Here is a 26610-nt window from a genome sequence, read left to right as displayed (position 1 = left end):
ATGAAGCACATTCACGAACATATATTGCTCGCTACAGATGAGGCATTCTCCTGGGAACTGATACAAGAGAGAACAGCATTGAAGAAAAACAGTAAACCTGTCTTCATGAAACTCATATTCCAGTGGAGGGACAGGGGCAATTAATGTGTAGGCTGTGTTGGTGCTAGGGAGAATAAATAGAATAAATAGGATGTATGCAGGTGTCGATGTGGATTCTGTAAGATGACTAAAACGCCCACTTTCACACTTTAGCCACTTAATTGTTTCATGTGGAGTGTGTATGTGTGTGTGTGTTTAAATAATTCTATCCTGACATAACTGGCTGGAATAAGCTCACTCAGACCCCACCGGAAGGACAATTGTCACTGCCTCTAAGGGGACAGAGTTGCTTGGGCTTACTCTTCCCTCCTTTGTCAGATGCTAATGTTTTCATTATCTTCCCTTTTAATTAAAATGAATCACACTTGAAAACATTTCCGTCCTTTTAGTGATTACAGCAAAGAAGAGCACATTTTCATCAATGTTAACCATTATCAACTTCAGCTGTATTAGTTTTCTTCTCTTTTCAAAATTTAGCACATCTATTTCTGTTATGAGCTACCTCTGTATCTGCCATCAGTATCATAAAATGGATCCTGCCTAGGAAGATGGAGAAGTGGTCTTAAGCAACCCTGGAGGTTTCCATATTCCCTAACAGAATCATGAAATGTGTGGTGGAAAAATGGCTGGATACCATATCACTACAAACTAATTCTGATTGAGAGTTTCTTACTAACTCAATTCCACACCTTAAACCATATTTCTTAGAGGAAGAGGGCACTGAATTTTCATTACTGTTTAGTAACATATCTTAAAAATGGGATAAATGGCTGAATCTCTCAGTAGTGGAATTTCGTAATTATGAATAAATACTACCAAGGTTAAAATTCCGCCCAACTTGGATTCTTTAAAAAGAGACTCATGAGGGAACAGTGAAAATTTCAAGACTGTTCCATGTCCATGCCTCCTTTCTGAGTGGCTGAGGACCACCTGCTACTAAGAAGCTGTTTCAAAGAGGAACTGGTCTTGCTTCCCTTTTAAGCAGAAATTACAGCAAGAATGTGGCATTAATCACACATCCTAACCCAACGGGGCCCTCTTCACCAGTGTGCTCCCTCAAAGATCTCAAAGAGCACCAGTGTGCTCCCTCAAAGGCAGAGATGAGATGAGTTAGGCAAGAACCCTTTCCAGATTCAGACATGTTTTCTGAACAAGTGCCAGATTTCCTGGGATTGCTGGTTACAATCCTCAAGTCCACAAACACAGAGCTTCTCAGATTGTCTGTCTGGATAATCTTCCCTTTTTAGTGTTTACTTAAAGTGGAAGTGATGTTATCCAGACCCTGGGTACGAGTGAGATCATGTCAGAAGGTTTCGTTCTGATGTTATTTCCTCCTCAGTGTTGGCCGATTGACATCAGGACTGGAAGGCAGAAGGACGGTTTTGACAGCATTTTAATGTCCCTGCTATTTCACACCTCCCATGGTTGTTGGGAAGTCACAGGTTGCCTACTCATTTACAATGGGGATAATCTTGTGGGACTATTATTATGTGCTCTGGAAAGACCTTCCTATGGTAGCCTTTAAACACACACACACACACACACACAAACACACAAACACACATATCACTGTCTTTCATCCCATTGCTCATCAATTTGCTCGAGCAGGCACCAGTAACGTCTCCATTGTGAGACTTGTTGTTACTGCTTTTGGCATATCAGATATGCCGTGGGTAGCTTGCCAGGCTCTGCTGTGCGGACGAGATACTCTCAGTAGCTTGCTGGGCTCCCTGAGAGGGGTGGAGGAATCGAATTCAGGTCGACTGTGTGCAAGGCAAACACCCTATCTGCTGTGCTATTGCACCAGATGGCATATACATATATATGTATACATATATATGTATACATATATATATTTATATACATATATAGTTATATATATACTATATATATATAGTTTTTTAAATAAAAAATTTTGGAGTGGTTTTAGTGCATAGCAAAATAGAGAGATTTCCCATAAACACTCTGCCCATACTTATTCTCCCCCTGTATTGACAGTCTTCAGAATTGTATATTTGTTTCAGTTGTTGAATGCATAGATGAATGTATTGATGATGGTTAGACTCATTATTGAGGTGCAGGCCATGGATCTGGACTAATATGACATGGGTCAGCCATTGTAATATCACAGAGATGTATCACTATGTGTTGTGAATTAAAGAAAATGTGTTTTACTATGTGTAGATTGATTTCTCTAAGGAAGGTCTTCACTGAGAAGATGAAAGTTTAGCATTTTTTTTCCTGGCAGTTTAGGAAGAATATTTTTCTTTTATTTTTTGCTTTTTGGGTCATCCAGTGGTGCTCGGGGATTATTCTGGCTCTGTGCTCAGGGTTCTCTCCTGGCAGTGCTCAGGGGACTGTATTTGGTGCTCGGGATCAAATCCAGCATGGCTGTGTGCAAGGGAAGTACCTAATCCTTGTATTGTCTCCCTGGGCCCGGGAGAATGCTTTTTCATGAGTGCCTCATGAATTGTTAGTGGCTGTTCCCTGACAAAAATATTCCATGACATGTGGGGGAAAATATGATGGGCTCATCAACAGGACATTTACATTGCTCTTCTGACATGCAAACATATGTTGTCTAAATCAGCTTAATTGGCTGGTTAAAACTAAATGTCATTTCTGAGAAAACCTGATAAAAAAAAACAACCATCAGTTTGCCAGGAATCTGTCCTCATTTCTGGTTTTAGGTTAGCGTTCCCTTCAGGATTTATTCATTTATTTAACAAATACCTATTTTGTGTCTTCTCCGTAGGGAGGCACTTTGAACAGAGAGTGTGGCAGGGACCGCGTCTCACTACCTTTCTCCCTTATTTCATCCTGTAGTAAGAGTACTGCAAAACAAAATGGAATGTGGTCTTGGGGGCCACGTGCAGGGCTATAATTTGGGGTCTATACTCTGGCCTTGGTATATAGGGACCAGTAATTGGCAAACAGAAGGCATGTCTTTGGAATGGCAGAACCAGAGAGATAGAGTCTGAGACTTTGGTGTTACGGGACGCCCTAACAGCCTTTTGATTAGAAAGGCATTTGATTGGACCGTGGCCTGAAGGAAATAAACATCCATTAGTTTAACTCCCTGTTCTGTTGGTCTTTGTTATGAGAACCTAACCAGTAAACCAGTCGCTGAATTGACATAGAAAGGATTGCTAGGGATCAGGTAAAGTTATAAGATGGGAATAGAGGAGACATGTAGGAGCTTTACAAGTCAAGTGGTATAGATTGGTCATCGTCATTTATAGGAAAGGTTTGGATATAAAAAGGGAACATTTGGTCAACAGCTTCAAGTTCTCGTTTCCATATGTTGGAGGAAGAACTGAATCCAGGAAGTGAGATCTCTTTATGTGATAGTGGCGAGAAGACACGGATTCTTTCCAACATTTTAGCTAACATACGCAGAGAAACAAGGTCAGCCTTCTGTACTATACCTCAGTTTTCTGAGTTAGCCCAGGCTATATAGGCAATTGATGTGGATTCAAGGATTTTTTTTGTATTGCATGTTTTATTTATTCTTTATTTTTTAGTTGAATCATGGTGATATATACAGGCTGTTTATGGTTGGATTTCAGTCATACAATGTTCCAACACTCATCTCTCCACCAGTGTACATTTCCTGCCACCAATGTCCCCAATTTCCCTCCCTCCACCATCCCCCCCAGCCTGTCTCTATGGTAGGCACGTTCCCTCCCTCCCTCCCTCCCTCCCTCCCTCCCTCCCTCCTTCCCTCCCTCCCTCCCTCCCTCCCTCCCTCCCTCCCTCCCTCCCTCCCTCCCTCCTTCCCTCCTTCCCTCCCTCCCTCCTTCCCTCCCTCCCTTTCCCCTTCTCTCTCTCTCTCCCTCTCTCCCTCTCCCTCTACCCCCCCTCTCCTTTTGGGCATTATGACTTGCAGTACAGAAACTGAGAGTTTATCAGTTTGTTCCTTTGCCTTCTTATCCAGAGTGATCATTTCCAACTGTCATGTATTCAAAGGTACGAAAGCAGCCAGTAGCTATATTCCTAATTCTTTCTCTATATCTTTGTAAAACAAATCCCGTCATTGTAAACTTCTTGTCACCAGCATGTTACCTCTTTGCACATATCAAGCATCAGAGTGATTTAGATACGGCACACAAAAATAGTTTCTTCATCTTAAAAAAAAAAGGAATGAGATCCTCAATTCGCTGTTAAACGTGCCGGTCTCCATCCGAGACAAAAGGGGTTACGTGAAAATGGGCTAAGCTTCCACATAGTTAACAAGATGTCACTTTGCGAGAGAATTTTCATAATTAATGAACCAGTTCAATTTACTCTGCCATTTGACTTTGATTAATGTGTCGTGGAGAATTCCCGCTGGGACTCTTTCCAGTGGGTTTGGGAAGCTCTTCTGTACCGGGCCGGCACATGGATCAAAATGCTGCAACCAATAGCTGCCTCATTAGGCCAGGGAACAGCCTTGCCAATCAAAGGGTGGTGCTGAGGACCCCAGACCCAGCACATCGAAAACCCCAGCGAGAGCTTCACAGCCTTTTAAACAAACTCTCAGGACGAGAACTTTTATCATAACAACTTTATTGCTAATCCTGCTACAGATTTGGCCAACTGAAGGAAGACGTCGTTAGCATCAGCTTTTTTTTTTTTTTTTTTAATTTTATTGAATCACCATGAGATAGTTACAAGCTTTCATGTTTGGGTTACAATCTCACAGTGATCAAACACCCATCCCTCCACCAGGGCACATTCCCCACCACCAGTATCCCCGGTATATCCTCGCCTTTCCCACCCTCCCCCGGTTTCCATGGCAGACAATATTCCCCATACACTGAGAGGTCATCATGCTTGGTCCATTATCTACTTTCTTTCAGCACACATCTCCCATCCCGACTGGTTCCTCCAGCCATCATTTTCTTAGTGATCCCTTCTCTATTCCATCTGCTGTCTCCCCTCTGCTCATGAAGCAGGCTTCCAGCTATGGGGCAATCAGCTTTAAATCATCTGATTGAAATTTGCTTCATCACAAAGACAGTTACAAACAGGGACAAATGGTTTGTGTGACAAGTTCTGTCCACAAGTGTTCAAACGGTGCGTTTTCTGTGTAGAAAGAACCCCCTGCGGGCATATTGAAAAGCACTGTGTGTGGATAGAGAAGTTGGAGTACAGGCATTGAGAGGGAGGAAGATGCCAACAGTGAGGGCAGGTGGGGGTCTTATAAGGGTCAAAACCGAGGTCCCCTAAGACTAGAAGGGGTCTCCGCTTATGACAGCCTCTAAACGGGCTGCCACTAGAACAAACCGAGCAGAAATCCAGCAGGCATGCTTGATAGTTTTTGCTGCCACTGTTGCATGGTCAAAGCACAACCGGGAGGTGGGGAAATGACCGTCTCTCTTACTTCCACTGTCCAGCTTCCCGTGCTCTGCCCTGTGTCCACTCAGCAGAACCCAGAGAGTCTGGGAAATAACGTTCTAGTTTTTTTTTTCTTTTTGGGTCACACTTGGCGATGCACAGGGGTTTCTCCTGGCTCATGCACTCAGGAATTACTCCCGGTGATGCTTGGAGGACCCTATGGGATGCTGGGAATCGAACCCTGATCAGCCGTGTGCAAGGCAAACGTCCAACCCTCTGTGCTATGGCTCCAGCCCCAGTTCTAGGGTTTTTGAGCCCTAGTAAGAGAGGAAGCTAAAGTGGGGAAGGCTTGGATCTGAGGAATCCGAGTTTGCCCCCAAATGTTTGCATGGGCACAGCCAATGTAAGCTCTTCATACAGGCACTTGACTTAATTAAGTTAATGAATGAGGTTTGGTATACACTAACCTAGACAGTAGCTCTTTCTATCCATCTCTATAAAATCTTATTCATGATCTAGCAGAGATGTACAATTCTGAAAATGTATGGATGCTAGTCAGTACTCTATTTGAAAGGTAAATACTAATATTTACCCAGACTAAAAATTATCCAATAGGCTTTACCTGGAAAGAAATAAGATCTGAGATCTCATTTATCCTGTGCCTCAACACTGCCCATCTTGTATTTTCCTAGTAATCTAAAAGGGTAACATTTATTATTATTTAAATAAAAAATATTTGCAGGCCACAGCTGGAGGTGTTCAGGCCTTACTCTTCGTTCTGCACTCAGGGATCACTCCTGGTGGGGCAGAGGGGACAGCAAGTGGAACCTGCATCTTCCTTGTGCAAGGCAGCCACTGTTTATCTCTCTGGTTCCTAAAAGGGTCAAATTTGCACCAAAAACTTGGAGAAAGAGAGAGATAAAAATTCAGATAAGATCCTCGGTGTCACTAAGAATATGATAGCTAGAGGAATCAGTTGGGTTCCATTGTTCCATTCGATGGGAGATGTGTGCTGAAAGTAGGTAAAGGACCAAACATGATGACCTCTCACTATCTGTATTTCAAACCATAATGCCCAAATGTAGAGAGAGAGTATGGGGAATATTGTTTGCCATAGAGGCAGGGGGAGGGTGGGAAAGGGGGGGTATACCCGGGATATTGGTGATGGGGAATGTGCACTGGTGGAGGGATGGGTCTTTGATCACTGTGTGATTGTAACCTAAACATGAAAGCTTGTAACTATAATCACGGTGATTCAACAAAATTAAAAACAAAACCAAAACCAAAACAAACAAACAAAAAAAAGATCCTTGGTGTCCCCATTCCTGGACAGATACAATCCTAAGGGCAGTTCTTTTTTTTTAATTTTAAAAATTTATTTAAAAGTATTTTTTATCCTTATTTTTTAATGAATCACTGTGAGATACAGTTACAGACTTACACACTTTTATGATTATGTTTCACTCATACAATGATCGAGTACCCATCCCTCCACCAGTGCCCATTCTCCACCACCAATGTTGCCAGTATCCCCCCCCCACGTCACCCCCTACCCCCCACCTCCTGCCTCTGTGGCAGGCAGCTTCCCTCTTTCTCTCTCTCCTTTTGGGTGTTATGGATTGCAATACAGGTAGTCAGTGGCCATCATGTTTGGTCTATAGTCTACCTTTAGCACGCATCTCCCATTCAAAGGGCAATTCTAAGCCACAACATCATGGAGAGATATGAAAAGCTGTGGGGGCCTGTCACCACTTGGTGGGTTTCTGGGTGTCAAACTTAAGGACATGGGGGCTTCAGGGAACATACATAAGCTCTTTGAACCCCTTTGTGGCTCCAGCAGGGAGATAATGGGAATAAGAGGAAATAATCATAGAAATAATAGCAGAATCATTAGTAGAAAAAATAAAAGACTCTTGGTCTTCGAGACATTGTATAACCGGGACTGGATAATTTTCTTTTATGGATTCCTACTGTTTCATGTAGGTCTGAGAAGTGTGTCTGGAGGGTGTTTTGCTCCTGAGAAGGAGGTGACTTAACAGACAGGCAATTACTGTCATTACAAGCGCCATCACGTAGCGGGAGGAGCTCGTGGGGGCTTACCCCTGAGCTGTAGGGGAGATGGGAGCAATCGAGACCACACTCAGAGGCCAGGGAGCTGCAGACAGTAATCTGCTGGGGAAACAGCCCCTTTGATCCGCCGCCCCAGACAGCAATTTCAGCAGCAGCAGCAGCTAGTTTCCAAGTGGTATTTTTTTTTTAAAGTTTTTATTGCAGTGGGATGGGCATTCCTGACTGCATCAGTCTGGGAAGCCGAGAGGAAGGAGAGCTGATCTTTAGCTTACCTGCATCTTCAGCCGCGCAATGAGAGTGGTTCGTGTTTTTGTTGAACAGAGATGGTGTGACTATATAAGGACAAACAATTCCGTATATATATTTTTCTTTTCCTTATTTTGCTTTTTGGGTCACACCTGGTGATGCACAGGGGTTACTCCTGGCTCTGCACTCAGGAATTACTCCTAGCGGTGCTCGGGGACCATATGGGATGTTGGGAATTGGACTCGGGTTGGCCACGTGCAAGGCAAACGCCCTACCCACTGTGCTATCGCTCCAATCCCTGATTCCGTATTTTGTGCTCAGTTCAGTTGTGGTCAGGTGCTGGCTGGGCAGCTGGAGTCTGCATTGATTGTTTCTCTTTTGGATACTCGGAGAAGTTGGCTGCAGAAATGCAATTGTTTTCCTTCAATTCAGTACAGTGCTCACTTCAGACTTCCCAATTAGCACTTGCTGTCTGTCTTCAGGGAGAGAACAGACCTTTCTATGTGTCCTAAGAAATGCTTGCGGCTCATTGTTCCGCCAACTTTAGAAAATGGAAAGACTGCTTTTATGGAGAGGAATCTGGGGAAGAAGGAGCTGGAAAGACAGAATGTCAAGCAGTGGCACCTACATGCAGCCATCCAGGGTTTGAGCCCCGGCACCCCATAGGGTCCCCGTAGCTCTCCAGGAGTGATCTCTGTGCTCAGAACCAGGAGTAAGCCCTGAGCAATGCTGAGTGTGGCCCTAACCCCCCTGCCTCCCCCCCAAGAAAAAAAAGAAAGAAAAGAAGAAAGAAAGTCTGATGGATGAAGATCCTCTGTGCTGGTTACGAGATAAGCATCTCTTTCCTCCAGCCATTCTAGCATGGTTGGGATCTGTCAATGTCCAGAAAATATTCTGGAAGCTGTAAGAAGCCCCTTTGTGGGTCATCTCCGTGTGGCACCTCATTCAACTCCACCATATATAATGGTTTCTGAATTAGGGTCTTTTCTTCCATTAAATGAGTTGTTGCTTCTTTAGATAGGTGGTAGGACGTTTGTGAAGATTTGATATTCAAACCATCCATCAGTAAATACAGAGGGGCTGTTGAGTTCTTGGTAGGAATATTCACTTACCCTTCTCGCCACCCCCCTCCCCATCTTCCCCCCCTCCCGCCCGATGTCTACAGGATCTGTCTTTCTTGCTGGTGTGTGTCTGCCAGGTGTGCCCGTTGTAAGTCAGCCACGGGAGGGGTTGTGTTCAGAAGCACACACCATGTGACACGACAGATCAAAGCAGGGATTTCAGGGCTGACTACGAGGGGAAATGGTTAGTAATTAATAAAAGGATGTGGAATTGGTCATGTTGACTGAAAGAGCCCAGAACCTTGGCAAAGGGCTGGCAAAGGCTGCCAAGATAAAAGGGTGGCTGGGCTGAGTGATGTTCAGGCAACGCTTGCAGGTGTTAATGCTCCTGAACGGGGGAGCCAGTGCGGGTCACCCCACCCACGTCCAGGGAGCCGCTTCAGCTTCTGCCACAGTTCAGGCTTGTTTTCAAAAGGAGCTATTAGGGGCCATTGGAAACATCCAGAAACCGTGATAATGGTGTTTGACTTAGAGAGTCCATCGGTGGCTCCTCATTTGCCCGCTCTGGTGTTCCATGGCTCTTGTCTACTTTTTGTTTTGTTCCCAGATTTCAGATTAAAGAAACTTTCCCCTTGAACTTGCCTGTTCCCTTTTGCTCTACCCTTGAGTAAGAGCTAAAAACCATATATCACCTCCATCCCTCCAGGGAAGGTGCAAGGCTGCGGTTTCTCTACCCGCAGGTGTTCTTCTCTGGTTGGTGGGTGGGGGGAGGATGTAGAACCTGTGAAAGGCATCATGGATGTTGGGGAAGGGTATATGAGAGGAATTCTGTTCCAGTGAGGGGTTGCTATTTGCCTCGGGAGGGTGCCTCAGTGGACAAGGTAGAGAGAAGGCATCTATAGAAAGTTCAAATGTGTGTGTGTGTGTGTGTGTGTGTGTGTGTGTGTGTGTGTGTGTGTGTGTGTAAACTTGAGAGTTGGCCAGCAAACCACAAACCCTCTAAAGAGTTTTCAGGGCTGGAGAGAGAGTGCAGCCGGGAGGGCACTTGCTTGATTCACAGCTGACCCAAGTTTGCTCCGGGGCATCCCACCTGGTCCCCCTGAGCACCACCAGGAGTAATTCCTGAGTGCAGAGCCAGGAGTAACCCCTGAACATCTCGGGGTATGGCATCCCCCTCTAAAAAAACCCCCAAAAAACAAACAGTAAAGCAAAACAAAAAAGAAATTTCCCACTGGCTCTTTGGGAAACGTCTAAGCTTGTAAATTCCCTGGCAGAGTTGTTAAGACTTTCCCCCGGGGGGTGGGGATGCCCACACGGTCCCTTTGCAACATTCACAACCCTCTCAGGACACGATGTCCCTATAAAAGAGGAGATTCTGTTGATTCTAACCAAGTGACAGTGTGGTTTCCTAACTCCCGAAAGATTCCCGCCTTGTTCCTTGTCCTCCTTTGGCTTTTTTTTTCAGCAACTGCCAACCCCCTTCGCACAGACTCAGGCAGCGGACACCAGATCAGGTTGGGAAAGTGTGGAGGCGGCCGCCTTAGGTTTTGTCGGTTCATCGGCAGGGAGTCAGAGTGGGGTTCTCAGCTTCAAAGGGGTGTCAGCTTTATAGGCTGCCTTGCATAGTGAGAACACTTTGAAGTAAATAGGACAGATGTGAAGAATAATAAGCAGTTATAGGTACCGGGGACAAGGGTGTTTTTTAATTTCTCTGGGTTGCTCTGCACTTCAAAACACACAAATGTCAGAACAGGAGCTGGAAGGCCCATTTAGACAATGGTAAGAAATGAAGGATTGAAAAAAAAGTACACTGGGTGCCTCCAGGTCTTCACGAAGAGATTGTCACTACCTCCCCCCTCCCCACCACCACCGGTAGCAGTTTTCATTTGCTACCTAATACTGGGGGCTTAAGAGCCCCAACAGGGACTGGAAAGTGAGGTTCAGCGTGATTCTTGGTGTGTCTGTGAGCTGGCTAGGTGGGGAAGGGGACCCTATCCCAGGGGGCTCTCTGCATCTCCCTGGAGTTGGGAGGTTAAGCTGAGGCATGTTCCCCACGCAGCAATGGCAGAAGTGCAGGAAGAAAAAGAAAATGAGTGAAATTGCTCAGGCTGGACTTTCCTTCCACCCGCATATCGGTGCCAGCACGTCCCATGAGTGAGCTTAACATTCCTTCGGGCTGTCAAGTCAGGTGGGGCAAGAGCAGTGCCAAGATTGGACCAATCTTAACATATATTTGCTTCCATCTCTCTGTATAGTACTTACCTTCTACCTGTGACATTCTATGTCTATGTTTTTTTATGTATACACAAATAAAATATCTACAAATATATTTTATGATGCAAACTTTTTAAAAAATTTTATTGAATCACCGTGAGATAGTTACAAGCTTTCATGTTTGGGTTACAATCACACAATGATCAAACACCAATCCCTCCACCAGTGCACATTCCCCACCACCAATATCCCTGGAATACCCCCTTTCCCACCCTCCCCGTGCCTCCATGGCAGACAATATTCCCCATACTTTCTACTTTTGGGCATTATGGCTTGCAACACAGACACTGAGAGGTCATCAAGTTTGGTCCATTATCTACTTTCGGCATGCATCTCCCATCCCCACTGATTCCTCTAGCCATCCTTTTCTTTTAATAGATCCCTTCTCTATTCCATCTGCCTTCTCTCCTCCACTCATGAAACAGTCTTCCAGCTATGGGGCAATCCTCCTGGCCCTTGTATTTACTGTCCTTGGGTGTCAGCCTCATGTGTTGTTATTCTATACTCCACAAATGAGTGCAGTCCTTCTATGTCTGTCCCTCTTTTTCTGACTCATTTCACTTAGCATGATACTCTCCATGTCTGTCCATTTATAAGCAAATTTCATGACTTCATCTCTCCTAACAGCTGCATGGTATTTCATTGTGTAGATGTACCAAAGTTTCTTTTTTCTTTTTTCTTTTTGAGCCAAACCTGGTGGTGCTCAGGGGACCATATGGGATGCTGGGAATCGAACCCGGGTCGGCTGCGTGCAAGGCAAATGCCCTACCCGCTGTGCTATCGCTCCAACCCCACCAAAGTTTCTTTAACCAGTCATATGCATACTATGTTTATTAGATTACATACTATAGAGTTTATAAAGTGGTACTATAAGAATATATGATTGTGTGCATTTTATATGTTACCCCTATCTACCATCTATGTGATTTATCCATAAACATCACAGCTCTATCTCCATGTGTCTCTGTGTATCTTTGATGTCCACATCCGGTGCATCCACATTTCTGTCCATATTTGTCCGTTTTCATGTCGATATCTAAATCCACATCTATGTTTATGTCCATAAACAGGTCTATACTTATGTCTGTGTGTCTTTGTCTCTAATCTATGATCCTCATGGCGTAGATCTATAAATGCATATAGGTATGGATTTCATTTAGAGTGAATTTCATTTAGAGCTGCCTATTGCTGCCTATTTCTCATTTCCGAGACTCCTTACAGGGCCTGGATGACAGTGGATGCTCCAGGAAATAGGTGTCATAGCTAAGATGGTCTGTCTTCCTGTATGTCAATGGGAAATGTCTTGGTTAATGTAGACACTTAATTTTGCTATGTTTTATTTATTTATTGTTTGCGTTTGGGCCACATTTGGCAGCGCTCAGGGCTTATTCCTGCCTCTGCACTCAGGGATCACTCCTGGCCATATGGATTGCTGGGGATCAAAACCTGGGTCAACCACATGAGAAGCAAGTACTCTACCCACTGTACTATTGCTCCTGACAGTGACACTTTATTTATAGAAGTCTGTTGGTTCTTAGTGTCCATCACAGAACGATTATTTATTTATTTATTTATTTATTGAGTCACAGTGAGGGTACAGTTACAGATTCACACCTTTTCGTGCTTGTTTTTCCCTCATGCAATGTTCGAGAGCCCATCCCTCCACCAGTGTCCATTCTCCACCACCAATGAACCCAGTATCCCTCCCACCCCCCGATCCCATCCCCCCCCATCCCACCCAACCTCTGTGGCAGGGCATTCCAATGTGTTCTCTCTCTCTCTCCTTTTGGGTGTTGAGTGCAACAGGGGTATTGAGTGACCATCGTGTTCAGTCTCTAGTCTACTTTCAGCACGCATCTCCCTCCCCACGCAGGATCTCCAATCACATTTTACTTGATGTTCCCTTCTCTATCTGGGATGACTTTCCCCCAACATGTGAGGCCCGCTTCCAAGCTATGGAGCCCACCTCCTACATCACAGGATGATTTAAGTGGCGCTTTTCTAAGCACAGTGGGTGGTGGTGGTGGTGGTGCCTTTCTGGTGTAGTCCCAAGAGAAATGGAACTTGATACAGCTGACTCAGAGTGCAGGATGGCAGTGGGCCTTGATGATGGGGCACAAAGTGTCTGGGTGAGTTTAGAGGTGAGGAGGAAGCGATGGTCTCTCTGAGGAGATAATATTTACACAGATGGGATTTCCACATTCCAGGGCGAAATCAGACTGGAGCGATAGCACAGCGGGTAGAGCGTTTACCTTGCATGCGGCCGACCCGGGTTTGATTCCTCCGTCCCTCTCAGAGAGTCTGGCAAGCTATCGAGAGTATCCCGCCCACATGGCAGAGCCTGGCAAGCTACCCGTGGTGTATTCAATATGCCCAAACAGTAACAACAAGTCTCACAATGGAGACGTTACTGGTGCCCACTCGAGCAAATTGATGAATAACGGGACAACAGTGCGACAGTGCTACAGGGCTAAATCAGTCATGCAGAGGCTGAAGAAGAAAGATCCCTATTGGTAGTCAGGTGGGTATAAACATCCTCAGGTAATAATGATCGGTTCTTAAAAATTTCAACTTCCAAAGCCAACTTTATCCCGTGTGTCCATACCTTCCTGTGTTTTAAAGCGAAGGATGGGGGCCTGAGCAATAGTTCAGCCGGTAGAGCGTTTGCCTTGCACGCGGCCGACCCAGGCTCGATCCCCGGCATCCCATATGGTTCCTGATCACCACCAGGAGAAACCTCTGAGCATTGCTGGGTGTGACCATGCCTCCCCTCAAAAAAAAAAAAAAAAGCTCAAAAATAATAATATTAAATAAAAGAACAAAATATAAAGTGAAGGATGCTTTCTGTTGCAACAATGTTGCAGTTTTACCTGACAGTCTGAGGCATTTCACTCCTGGAAGAAATATACTTTTTTGGGGAGGATCACATGACTGCCTCTGGAGGTTTTTGTGTTATGGCCTGCCGGAGAGCAGCCTGTTTAACCTCCTTTTATTTAGTAGGTTAATGTACAAACCAATGACATTCAGCCACATAGGCTTAATATGCAAATTAACCAACCAAAACAGTAACAGTCATTTAAAGTAACAGTAACAATAACAGAAACCGTCCTTTACATCCAGGCCTAGCTAGGCCTGAGATTATGGGATGTTGTATACCAACATTTTCAAAATTTCTTGTGTTTTAATTTATATAACAAGCGATATATTCTTTAGACCAGTTTTGATACAAGACAAAACGGAGCAGAAAGCACCGACATTTCTCACATATGGGTACACCCCCCCCCTACACGTTCGGGGGCTCCCCCATGAGCAAGTCTCTCATTTCAGAAGAACAATTGTCACAACGTACCACAATAGGTCGGTGTGAGCACACAAAGTCCATGATTGACTTTAGGATACTGTGTGCTCTATGGGTTTGGACAAATGCATAATGACATGCATCCACCGTCACCGTCTTATACGGAGCAGTTTCACTACCCCAAAGAGTCTCTGCCCAGTTATTTTCAACTACCATGAAGGCATGCAGATGTCATTGCCTAGCGAATGGAGAACAAAGGCAAGCGGCCAGAGCCACCTTTCCTTTGCTCTCTTTTAAGATCATAAAGGTCTCTGACGCGTGGAAGGCAGACTTTTTATTAACTAGGCATCTGTATCATAAACATAATTCCCAGACAAGCAGGAAAGTCCCAGAATTCTGAGTCATTGATGTTTGAATAGATGTTTTGTAAGGCCGAGCAGTTGCTTTGACAAATAAAGCATTGATGAACTAGGCAAACAGTTGCCTGAAACGAAACAGGAAAGTTTTATAATGTGCACTTGGCCTTCGGAAGACGGTGCCATGATTTACGACAACTTCCCTCACTTTAATCTTGATTCTCATTACAAGAAAATCTCCTTTTGATCACCTGTCTTGATCTATGCCTGGTGCAGATGAGACCTGGACCCTCAAACAGCCAAAACAATTAAACACAATTTCAGGGGGGAAAACTATGATATTCACCTGAAATGTGCTAGATATTGGATCTTGGTGTATGGGATACTGTGCTTAGTGTCTTGTCTCATGCTGAGAGTTATAAGAAAATGGAAAACAAAGAATTCTCTTTGAAAAGTAGAGTTTTGCCAGGAGTAAAAGTAGTATGGTTTATTTATCATTCGGGGCTGCTGGAAACACAGCTGGGATGTGTTAATACATTATGCACTTTAATAATAGGAAGGTGTAGAAATAGACCTGGAGAGAGTTCAGAGAAGGGCAGACAGGTATTTGAGGCTCCAGGCTCTGATTTATATTTATGAGAACTAAATACTCACGAGGACTTTGACTTACCAAACGCAAATGATGGGAAATACTAAATATCTGCATGTACTTGAAGGGAATGCAATTCAAAAGAAGAAAGTAATTTAGCATAATAGAAAAAGCTGGGATTGGGTTGGGGATTTCAAGGGGTAGAAGTTAGGGAGATAAGAAAGAGAGCCTCTCTGGGGGAATCCGATCATAACATTCCAAGCTAAAACATCCAGATTTTGGGCTTGGTCTTCTCTCCCTTGATCCTAAACCTTACATAAGTGTAAGGGATAATGTAACAAATTATCCCTTGACTGAAACTGTCCTTGGACAAGGAAGTCTGAGAGAGCCTCATCACCAAAAGAAGAGGATCCAGCTATCTGTCTCAGCATCCAGGGAGGTGATGAACCTTGGCTTAACGATGTGGGCACCAAGATGCTGAATCTTCGATTCTCTTCAGTGCTCAAAGTGATGAAATTTCTTTTCTCACTCTCTCTACTTTGGTAGTTCCTTAGAGCTGGGTGTCAAAGCTTATCTGCACGCTCGCTTGATGCAGTTTGTCTGTAATTATTATTACAGAGCTGATGAGAGTCACCCTTGCTTGAATACACCTTGTTTGAATACATCTGGTGGTGGTCACATCAATGTTAAAAAGTTTTTAATTAATTTTTAATATTTTTTAATAGTTTGAATCACCGTGAGGTACTGTTACGTACTTACAAATTTTCGTGTTTGCGTTTCAGTCATAAAATGATCAAGTACCCATCCCTGCACCAGTGCCCATTCTCCACCACCAATTATCCCATATCCCTCCCACCACCCCCGCCCCATCCCCCCACCACCCCGCCTCTGTGGCAGGGCATTCCCTTTTGCTCTCTCTCTCCTTTTGGGTGTTGTGGTAAGCAATAGAGGCATTGAGTGGCCATTGTGTTCAGTCTATAGTCTGCATTTGGGACACATCTCCCAACCCGAGCAGGTCTTCCAAACATCCTTTACTTGGTGTTCCCTTCTCTATCTGAGCTGTCTTTTCCCCCCAGCCTGTGAGGCCGGCTTTCAAGCCATGGGGCAAACCTCCTGGTCCTTATTTCTACTATTCTGGGTATTAGTCTCCTATTCTGTTACTTCATGTTCCACAGATGAGTCCAATCTTTCTATGTCTCTCCCTCTCTTTCTAGGTCACGTCAATTTTTTTGTGAGTTAACTCCTTACTAGATATTTGCTTCTGGCTGGTCCAATAGACACCATTTAAACAGTATACATGGTGAATTTCTACCAGATCTTCTCTGTGTGAGGCCCACTCTCAGTACCTCAGATAGAATTGTGCTGGGGAGGGCTCTGGCATCATTATTTAAAACTCTCCATGGGATGCCAGTAGACCAGTGAGGTTATTCCGAAGTGCTTTTGGCCTCGAACATGTCAGTTTTTATGAAGCTATTTCTGACCCATGTCACCAAGTCTTTTTTCTTTTTTACCCAACGGCCTTTCAGACCTGAAGTTGATTATCTGCCCCCATCACATTCCCATGGCTCGTTCTCTAAGTGAAGTCACTCACTTGCTCCGAAGTTACCCGACGGTGTACTTTTACTTCCTTCACCCTCCTGCTCATAAGCCACATTGCCAGGATGCCAGAGACAGTGTGTGTCTCTCCAAGCTTTTGTTTCATCATGAGCTTTGCTGTCAACTAAATTCCCTTAATTTTCTCCCACAAAAGCTTATGGCTTAGCTGGGGAGACAGGCATTGCGAGCAAACCAAAGCCTTCCCATCCTGTAATTATGATTTTTAAAGTCTGCATGCAGGACTTCTATTTAAACTTAATCTTAATCTTCCAAACCTACTCAACTTAATCTTGTCGGGTTTCCCTGACTCTGTCTTTTAAAAGTATTGGTAAACATTGCCTATGTATCTCTAGTTGTGTTATCAATAACACTAGCAACCATAGACTCTTATTTTTTCAACTGGGAACACTTGGACTGAAAACATGTATTGACTTGGGCACACCACTAGAGCAGACTGAAATAAACAGAAATCAGAGCTCAATTTCTATGAGCAGGGAAGTGGCTCACACATTGACGGAATCAGCAGCTGAGTGCTGGTATAGACAGACAAAGTTTGGAGGCAGAAACAAGAGTCACTGGGGAGATCTGGACCCTTAAAGGAAGCTTGACCCTTTTATTCAATAGCTGGAATGAAGAATTAGTTTGGATACATGCTGACTGCTCAGATGGGAGTGTCTATTGAAGTTATCCTGTACTTGTCCCTCCATTTTATGTGGATTGTGTGTGTGTGTGTGTGTGTGTGTGTGTGTGTACATAAGGGAAAAGATACTTTTCCCTTACACTGTTCACAGAATTCATAGGGTAATGACTAGTATTCAGTGAGTTGAACATGAAGAGCCGTCCATACTCAGGGATGTAGGGGAAGCTCAGTGGGAAAGCACGTGCCTTACAAGCATGAGTCTGTGAGTTCAATCCCTGGTGTCACAGCAGGCACCATCCATCTAGCTGGCAGCTCTGCCATTCCTGGTAGCCACACTGTGGGAGATCTCCTGTACCCCAAGTGGTTTCTGACCATATAGCAACCACGCATGTGTGAGCAAGTGAGTGACATGGTGAGTGGCACAGGTCACTGGGAGCACCATATTGTGTAAGTGCCACAATCCTGATGTTCATACAACCAAGTATGTGTGTGACCTCCCAGTCATCACAACAACATCTCAGGAGTAAAAAGAAGAGGAAAGAAAAAAAAATCTAAGGTTCTTATGCAGGGAGCTTGACCCTTGGGCATGCTGGACCAGGAGGAGCTTGGGGGGGATTGGAGGGGGGTTCTGAGGAGATTTTGCATACGCAAGCACCATAAGTACTGCTTATCAAGAGATGGAATCTGGGCTCTGTAACTGTTCGACCATTGGGACCCTCCTGAGTTTTCAGGTATAGGAAACTCCTACTTCCTGTCTCTCAAGATGCTTTATCTCAGCAGCCAGGCACCCTGGTGAGAGGATCCCCAAGTGGCTTTGTGGAGAGGCCCTCTGCATGGAGAGAGCAGCAGGAGGAATGGTTGGCAACTCTGGGAGCGCCCTCTTGGAAGTGATGTTGCAGCTCTCCCAGAGTTGTCCCGTCTTCACCAAGAGAAGGAGACACGAGCTGTCTCTCCTGGGCACCAGCCACACTCCTACTCATGGTCAATGGTGGTTGCCATCAGCCATGAAGTTGGAATGATTTGTTTCTCAGCTGGTTGGTCATCCGCCCCATCACATCCCCATGTCTTTGGGGGGAGAAAAATTAAGGGAATTTAGACCATAAATGGCATTGACACCATTAGGTATTTATTTGAAAAAATAAGTGAGATCTTTTCTTGTTACGTTCTTCAAAATAAATTCCAGGTGGCTTGAGCACAGCTGGGTGTGGCCAACAAACGGAACACAAACAAGGAAAAGCCAGATTACTCTATCCAGGGGTAGAAGCTTAGACAGAGCACCTGATTGGTTTTAAGAGGTCACGAGCCTAGCCTGCCAATCTGGTGCCACACAAGCTGGGCAGGGCTATCTGATTCCCGTAGTCGGTATGTGTGCAGAATCAGTCACTGTGCTAATGAGGTTTTACATTGCTTCTCGCTTAATCCTCCAAACAGAGCTGTGAACAAGGCATTCTTTTTCCTCCTGATAGACGAGAAAACTGAAGCTCAGTGAATTTTGTGGCACGCCCAAGGTCATCCAAGTAGTAAATGGCAATACGGGGCAGCTCTCTTTTTAACCTCTAAAATCTTAAGTAGGGCAAGGGCGAGAGAACCATGCAGCTCTTTAGCAGGCATCTCCTGAGAGCACTCTGTGGGGAGAAAAATAAATAAAACAGCCAAACATTGATGGCTTTGAGGAGACAAGCATGAAAGCAAGCAAGTGAGTTCAGTGTGAGTTTCTGAGAGCCAGAATGCAGGGCTATAACTATGTTTGTGGTTTTTCCTCTGCAAATTTTTTTTTCTACCTGCTTATGTGCAGGTAGTACCTATATGCATTTAAAAATTAAAAATAGATCATGCACTATATTACTCGATGGCTTATCTTTCCCACATCTTTCTTTTTTTTTTTTTGTTTTTAATTCTTTTATTGCCATCCAATCTTATCAACCAAACATTATATCTGCCCTTATAGTCCCCTCTGTTGTCAGGGCATCGCTGTCCAATCACATGAGCCCAGTCTTCATAATCCTTCCTCTAGTAACCAGATGCTAACAAGACAGCAGTATCCCACATCTCTCTGGAACTGACTTCTTGCCATAGAGTCTCCTTTTGTAAGTCCATTTCTTCATCAGACTAACGCGGAAAATTTGAAGTGCTCTGCTGCAGCTTTCTCTTCTTCAGTCAGTGGTGACAACTTGCCTGAAGAATCAGGATGATTAATCTTGATTTCATATTCCAGCTTGTACTGAATGCAATCCAGATCAGAATCAGCTTTCTGGAACATCAGCTCCAGCTTATCGACCTCCGCCTCCATGTTGAATAGTTCCCACATCTTTCTTGATCAGGGATATTCCTCTCCTAGCTCCCTTCTTGTCCATTTATTTTTACTGTTGCATCAGATACATTTATATACATAAATGTCCAGAGATGAAGAGACGGACAATAAGTCGACATAGAGGACAGGTTGCAGTTATGTGCGATTTTTCTTTTTTAGAACCTGTTGGATCAAGGGTTATGCTTATGACTTTTAAATACTATTACCCCCAAATCTTTACTAATTTGTATATTGACCAGGAAGGGTTGAAAGACTTCAATTTTCCCCTACCCCTGTCCTTATGAGCACAACTTCTATCCCATCTCTGAAGTGTTCACCATACTGGTGGGAGAATGTTTTTATGTTTTATGTCTTACGTGCAATTTCTTGTTTTTATGTGCAATCTCCTAATTATCAAATCATATTATTTGCTTCTAGACACTAGTCTGTATATTTTTGAGAATAATTTATGATTTACATTACTTTCTGTATTAAAAAATTAATTAAAAAATTATGCTGAGATTTTTTTTTTCAGTGTCCTAAATAACTCAGTATTCTAGATAATCTCATTAATGGTGGCCAAGTCTTTTCCCCAAGGTCTTTGATCATATTTGCATTTTGCTTAACTGATCTATATGTGATTTGTACAGGAATAGAAAAATAATAAATTTTAAAGGATCCAGAAATAATGTAACATTTCATTTACAAAGCTTCAGCTCAGTGAGAAGAGACCATAAATGGCATTAAGACCATTAGGTAGTTATTTGAAAATTTAAGTGAGATCTCCTTTTCTTGTTACATTCTTCAAAATAAATTCCAGGTGGCTTGAGCACAGCTGGGTGTGGCCACCAAACAAAACACAAACAACAAAAAGCTAGATTACTCTACCCAGGGGTAGAAGCTTAGACAGAGCACCTGATTGGTTACAAGAGGTCACGAGCCTAGCCTGCCAATCTGGTGCCACACAAGCTGGACAGGGCTATCTGATTCTGGTAGATAATATGTGTGCAGAAAAGTTGGAAAAGATGGAGAAGAGGTCAAGATGCTTAGCCTCCTCCCCCTCCCCAGACACAAGCATCAATCCTAGAAGATATATGTATAACTATATTCATGGAAACATTCAGTATAATAGCTAGGATTAGCGATTCAAGTGTCCAGTGACGGGTGGTTACCGAAACTGTGGTCTATATACATAAGTGAACATTGTGCAGCTGTAAGGAAAGATGAAATCATGCAGCTCACGGCAACTTGGAGGAAATGGATGGGGTCATGTTGAAGGAAATAAGCCAGGCGGAGAACAAATACCGATGACCTCATGTATCTGCGGTCCATAGAGAAACAAATTAAGGGTACAGGTTATTTAAATTAATAACAAACCCTGGGTACTGTTTTACAGACCCGAGAATTCCAATTTTGTGGTGGTGAGGGGGTGGAGGTTATTCTTCAAAATGTGAGTAGGAGCACTCTTAATGGAGCCATTTATACTGAGAGGAATGGAAACAAATAGTTGAGAATTGAGGTCCTGAGGCCAGAGCTTGTGGGCGTGAATCAGACTGTACAATTCTGAGCAAGAAATCTAACCTTAATGTCCCCCACTGATCTGGGATGTAAAATGGGGGCGAGGGGGTGGGGTGGCTGAGGGTTGGGCTACACCTGGCACAGCTGAGGGGGAACTTGTGGCTGAGTTTTGCCTGGCAGTACTCTGGGGATCACAGGTGGTGCTAAGGATTGAACCAGGGTCAGCTACATGCAAGACAAGTACCTTAACCCCTCTCCTCTCTGGCCTCTAGGCTATAAAATCTCCACGCCTCACGTAGTAGGGGAGAACTGAAGGCTGTATGTCAGGCTGGTGTGTGGGCTGAAAGGGCGTGCTGAACAGAGATGAGCTATTTTCTGTTTTTAGTCAGTATCATTAACTTTTCTCAAATAACGAGTGTCTGAAGTCTTGGGAGACCTTCTTTGGAACGGAGAGAATTATCATCACCTCCACATACCTCTTCATATATTTGTTCCCTAGGGTGGTGTTAGCCCCTGCCTTATCTCGGGATTTCTCAGAATTCCAGGTCAGGGGTTGGTATGGGACACGTGAAGAAACTTAGAGTCAATGCTATGCTTTTGTAACTTGGGAGTTAATTGACTCCAAATGATATTCACCCATGAGCATCTGTTCTCTTGAGTTAAGCCTCAGTTGCCCTTTCTTTATGGCACCCCAAAAGCAGGATCCTGGTGAGGGACTGGATGGACCCAAGGCAAGCTGTGAGCTACCCTGGCATCGAAAAGGGCATGACAAAAGCACATAATGCTTAACTATAAGTTAAGAGCATGGTCATGGGCAAATTCTGTCATGATGCAAAAAGTAACATCTAGAATAGGACCCTACTAGGCTTAGAAAAGATTAATCCATCCTAAGCACTGTAGTCTGAGTCTGTAGTGAGATGTCCCCAGGAGAGCCACCCTACAAGCTCAATATATCTCTTGCTGTGTCCATACAAAATAACTAATATTAAGAAGTAGAATTAAGTTGTTAATTAACTTCTTGGACTAAGGAGAGGAGAAACACCCCTAGGTGGTATTTCCCCTCCCTTGACCCTGAAGGGTGATCAGGAAGGGCTTTTGATATGTTGATTGGCTACCCCCAATGCTGGATAGTTGGAGAGAGAAGGTAGAGAGAGCAGGGCAGCTAGATGGAGACTAGCTAGGGGACAGAGGGAGAAGAATGTAGGGGAAGAATGCAGGAGCAGGCGTGTGGAGAGACGAGAGAAGAGGCTGCGAGAGGGAGCACGGAGAGATGAGCGGGAGAGACAGGAGAGGCCGGGAATGAGGGGCAGCGTGAGGCTAGAATGAGGGGCTCAGAGAGCCTGGAACAGGCGTGTGGGGAGAATGGAATAGACAGCAACTGATCACCAACCAGCCTGGCCCTCGTTTCCTCCTTCGTCCGCCCATAACCTGGGCCACCCTGGGTGGGGGAGTGGCCTGAGTCCACTGAACGCAGGCGGCCAGAGAGAGAGAGAGCTGCCGGGGTCTCCCTAGCAGCCCTGGAGATTACACACAGTTGGCATTAAATTTCTAACTGGATGGTGACTTTGGGGTCTGAGGCTTCTCTGCAGCTTGTTGATCTCTTCTGAGATTTATTTGTGAGTCTCTGGATCATGGTTGTTAATGAGTTTATATGACACCAAGGCAGTTTGTGGGTATGACTGCAAGGCTCCTGGAAGAACAGGTGTGTGTGTGTGTGTGTGTGTGTGTGTGTGTGTGTGTGTGTGTGTGTGTGTGTGTGTGTGGTCGCCCATCCCCGGCTTGTGGAAGCCTTCTCCATGATTTTAAATGGCACTGTGATACTCACTAAGGAAATGAAGGAGCGCTGGCTGTTATTCATAATGTTAGCTTAAAATTTTTTTCTTTTTATTAAAAAATTTATTTTGGATCCATGTTCCACAGCCGCTGTCTTCTAAGTTCATCTACCAGCCTTACTCCAGAGACTCATAATTAAATCTTGAAAGATATCAGCGAGGTAAAAAAGTTTCTTGGATACACTGGGGGCCTGGCTGAGACCTCCAAGACAATCTTGGGAAGGGGCGGGCCGAGTTCTGACTCTGCCAAAGCTCCGGCAGCCGCCCTCACACCCCGATAGCCGACTCCATGCTGATGGCTGGACTTCACCACCTCACAACTGAGCTCCAAGGAGATGCCAAAGTGCCAGAATTTCAGGCACTTTTTTTATTTCCTGAAAACTCTGGACTTTCTCAGAGACAGGGTGGGCAACCTCCCCCTAATTCCCCCTTCTTCAGGAAGCCCTGGCAGTCACACCCAAGTTCCACCACTGCTGCCATACAAGCTCACGAACTAGTTAGATATTCTGGGTTTTCTGGAGTGACATCTCCAAGCGCTACGATGCTGATATCCCAGTAAGAGCACACCAGATTGAATGGGAATGTAATGTAGAAGTCAACTAAGCTTGACTACCAAAAGCATGAACATAAAGTCTGAATGCGCCAAACCAGCTGAATGCGCCAAACCCTCAGACAAGGACTTAGTGCCCTCATGGTAAGATACAAAATTTTCACAAATTTTCTTTTACTAAAGTAGGGCTGGTGGGGCTGGAGCAATAGTACAGCAGGTAGAGCGTTTGCCTTGCACGAGGCTGACTCGGGTTCGATTCCCAGCATCCCATATGGTCCCCTGAGTACTATCAAGAGTATCTCGCCCACACGGCAGAGCCTGGCAAGCTTCCCGTGGCACATTTGATATGCCTAAAACAATAACAACAAGTCTTACAATAGAGATGTTACTGGTGCCCACTCGAGCAAATCGATGAGCATCAGGATGACAGTGATACAGTGATACAGTGAAAGCATTGTTTGATCATTCTGCTAACCATTTAGTGCTAACAAAGCATATAAAATAAATTCTTGTGGACCTACTGCAGGAGCAGGCTTGAGAAGTGGTTGGAAAAATGAGGACAATGGTAGAGAAAAGGTCACAGTGGTGATTTGATGGTTTTGGATATTGAATGCCTGTCACAAATGCATCCTGAACAACTTTGTAAACCACAGTGTTTAAATAAAGTTGGAACAAAGTGGGCAACCTGCTCTGAAACTGAGTTCCTCTCTAACTTAGACAAATTCAAGGGATGGAGAGATTGTATAGCAGGTAGGGCATTTGCCTAGTTCCTGCCTGACCTGGGTTCAATCCCCAGCACCAAATATGGTCCACTAAGCTCTGCCAGGATTGATCCCTGAACCCAGAGCCAGGAGTAAGCCCCCAGCACAGTTGGGTGTGGCTCAAAAAACCAAAGAAAAAGAAAAAGAAAAAAATCATGTGTGTAATGGTTATTTACTACATTTATAATCACTGTATCACTGTCATCCCGTTGCTCATCGATTTGTTCGAGCGGGCACCAGTAACGTCTCCATTGTGAGACTCGTTACTGTTTTTGGCATATCGAATACACCACGGGGAGCTTGCCAGGCTCTGCCATGCGGGCTAGATACTCTCCGTAGCTTGTTAGGCTCTCCGAGAGGGGCAGAGAAATTGAACCTGGGTCAGTCGAGTGCAAGGTGAATGCCCTACCCGCTGCGCTATCGCTCCAGCCCACATTTATAATAAAATATAAAATTCATAATAATGAAGAAAAATGTATCTTGGACCCTGCCTCCTGGCTGTTCTCGGGCTTACTCTTGGCTCTGCATTCAGGGATCACTTCTGGAAGGACGAGGGGGACCATATTGGGTACCAGGTATTGAACCTGGGTTGGCTATGGATAAGGCAAGCACCCTACTTGGTATACTATTGGTCCAGTCTCTCGGCTTTACTTTTGTTTAATGGTGAGTATATTTTTGAGGCCTCCTCAAAAGTGGTACTCAGGGGACTGGGGACCCCTCCTGGCAATTCTTGATCCAGTGGATGGTAGTGTGTGCTGGAGCCCAAGGATGCAGTGCTGACTAGGTCCTACGGTGTCAGCAACTCAGGGGTCACGTCTGGTGGTGTTCACTGGGCCATATGCTGTGGGTTGAACTGGGGTCAGGTGCATACAAGGTGTACCAAACCCCTGTACTCTCTCCCAGCCCCTAACGTTAGAAGATAATAGTACCATGTAAGGTCCTTTACAAGCCGTTTTAGGTCCTTTCTTTACAGGCCGTTAAAGGTGCATTCTCTGTGGATTTAACTCACCTCACTTTTGAAATGTAGGTAAGTTTGATCAGGCTCCTCCATGTCTGGTTTCCATTCCACCTCATTACCCACGTATGGGAGCTTCTGTGTGTTGGGATCAACATGCTACATGCCAAGTTATGGTATTAACTTGGCACATTAATGACCACCCCCTCAGCCCTGAGAGCATGGGGAAAAGGACTCTGCAGATGGGTGAAGTTTACCAGGTGGGGATTAGGACCCTGGGTTATTCGGATGGGCTCTGTGCTGCTGGCTTCTATAAAACTGAGAGGTGAAAAGAATGGAGCGCAAGTAAGTCTGGAGATTCTGCCCCAGTGTATTTGAACAGTCATAAAGGGGACACAAGCTGAGGAATGTGGCTGTCCTTAAAAGACTGTGAAAGACCAGAAAATAATTTTCCTCTAGAATCTCCAGAAGACTGCAGTCCTGTTGACAGTTTGGCTGTTGCTTACTCAGGCCCATTTTAGGTAGTGACCTTCAGAGTCCCAAAATAATACACCTAAGTTGTTTAGGTTACTGTTTGTGGTGATTTGTTGCAATTGAAAGCAAATCCATTGGTACTGTGCTCCTAAATATGGAATCCTTTCTACAATCTTCAGAGGCAATTGTTATGGTGCAAGGGCAGAAGAAACAGGAGCATCTTCATTCTTTGAAGTGTTCTCCTTAGGCTTCTTGGAACATTCTGGAACTCCTTATGCATATATTTTTTTAAAAAATTGAATCGCCATGAGATACAGTTATGAAGCTTTCATGTTTGAGTTTCAGTCATACAATAATCGAACACCCTTCCCTCTACAAGTGAACATTTCCCACCACCAATGTCCCCAGAATCTGCCCGCATTCCACTCCTCCCACAACCTCTGTGGCAGACAGTTTCCCCCATGCTCTCTACTTTTGGGCATTATGGTTTGCCATACAGACACTAAGAGGCTATCATGTTTGGTCCTTTATCTACTTTCAGCACACATCTTCCATCCCAACCGATCCCTCCAACCATCATTGACTTAGTGGCCCCTTCTCTATCCCAGCTGCCTTCTCCCCCAGCTCATGAGGCAGGCTGCCAACCATGGAGCACTATTCCTGGCTCTCTCTCTACTGTCCT

This window comes from Sorex araneus, chromosome 2 (genome assembly GCF_027595985.1).
Source record: "Sorex araneus isolate mSorAra2 chromosome 2, mSorAra2.pri, whole genome shotgun sequence".
NCBI classification, from domain to species: domain Eukaryota; kingdom Metazoa; phylum Chordata; class Mammalia; order Eulipotyphla; family Soricidae; genus Sorex; species Sorex araneus.
This window is presented reverse-complemented; position numbering follows the sequence as displayed.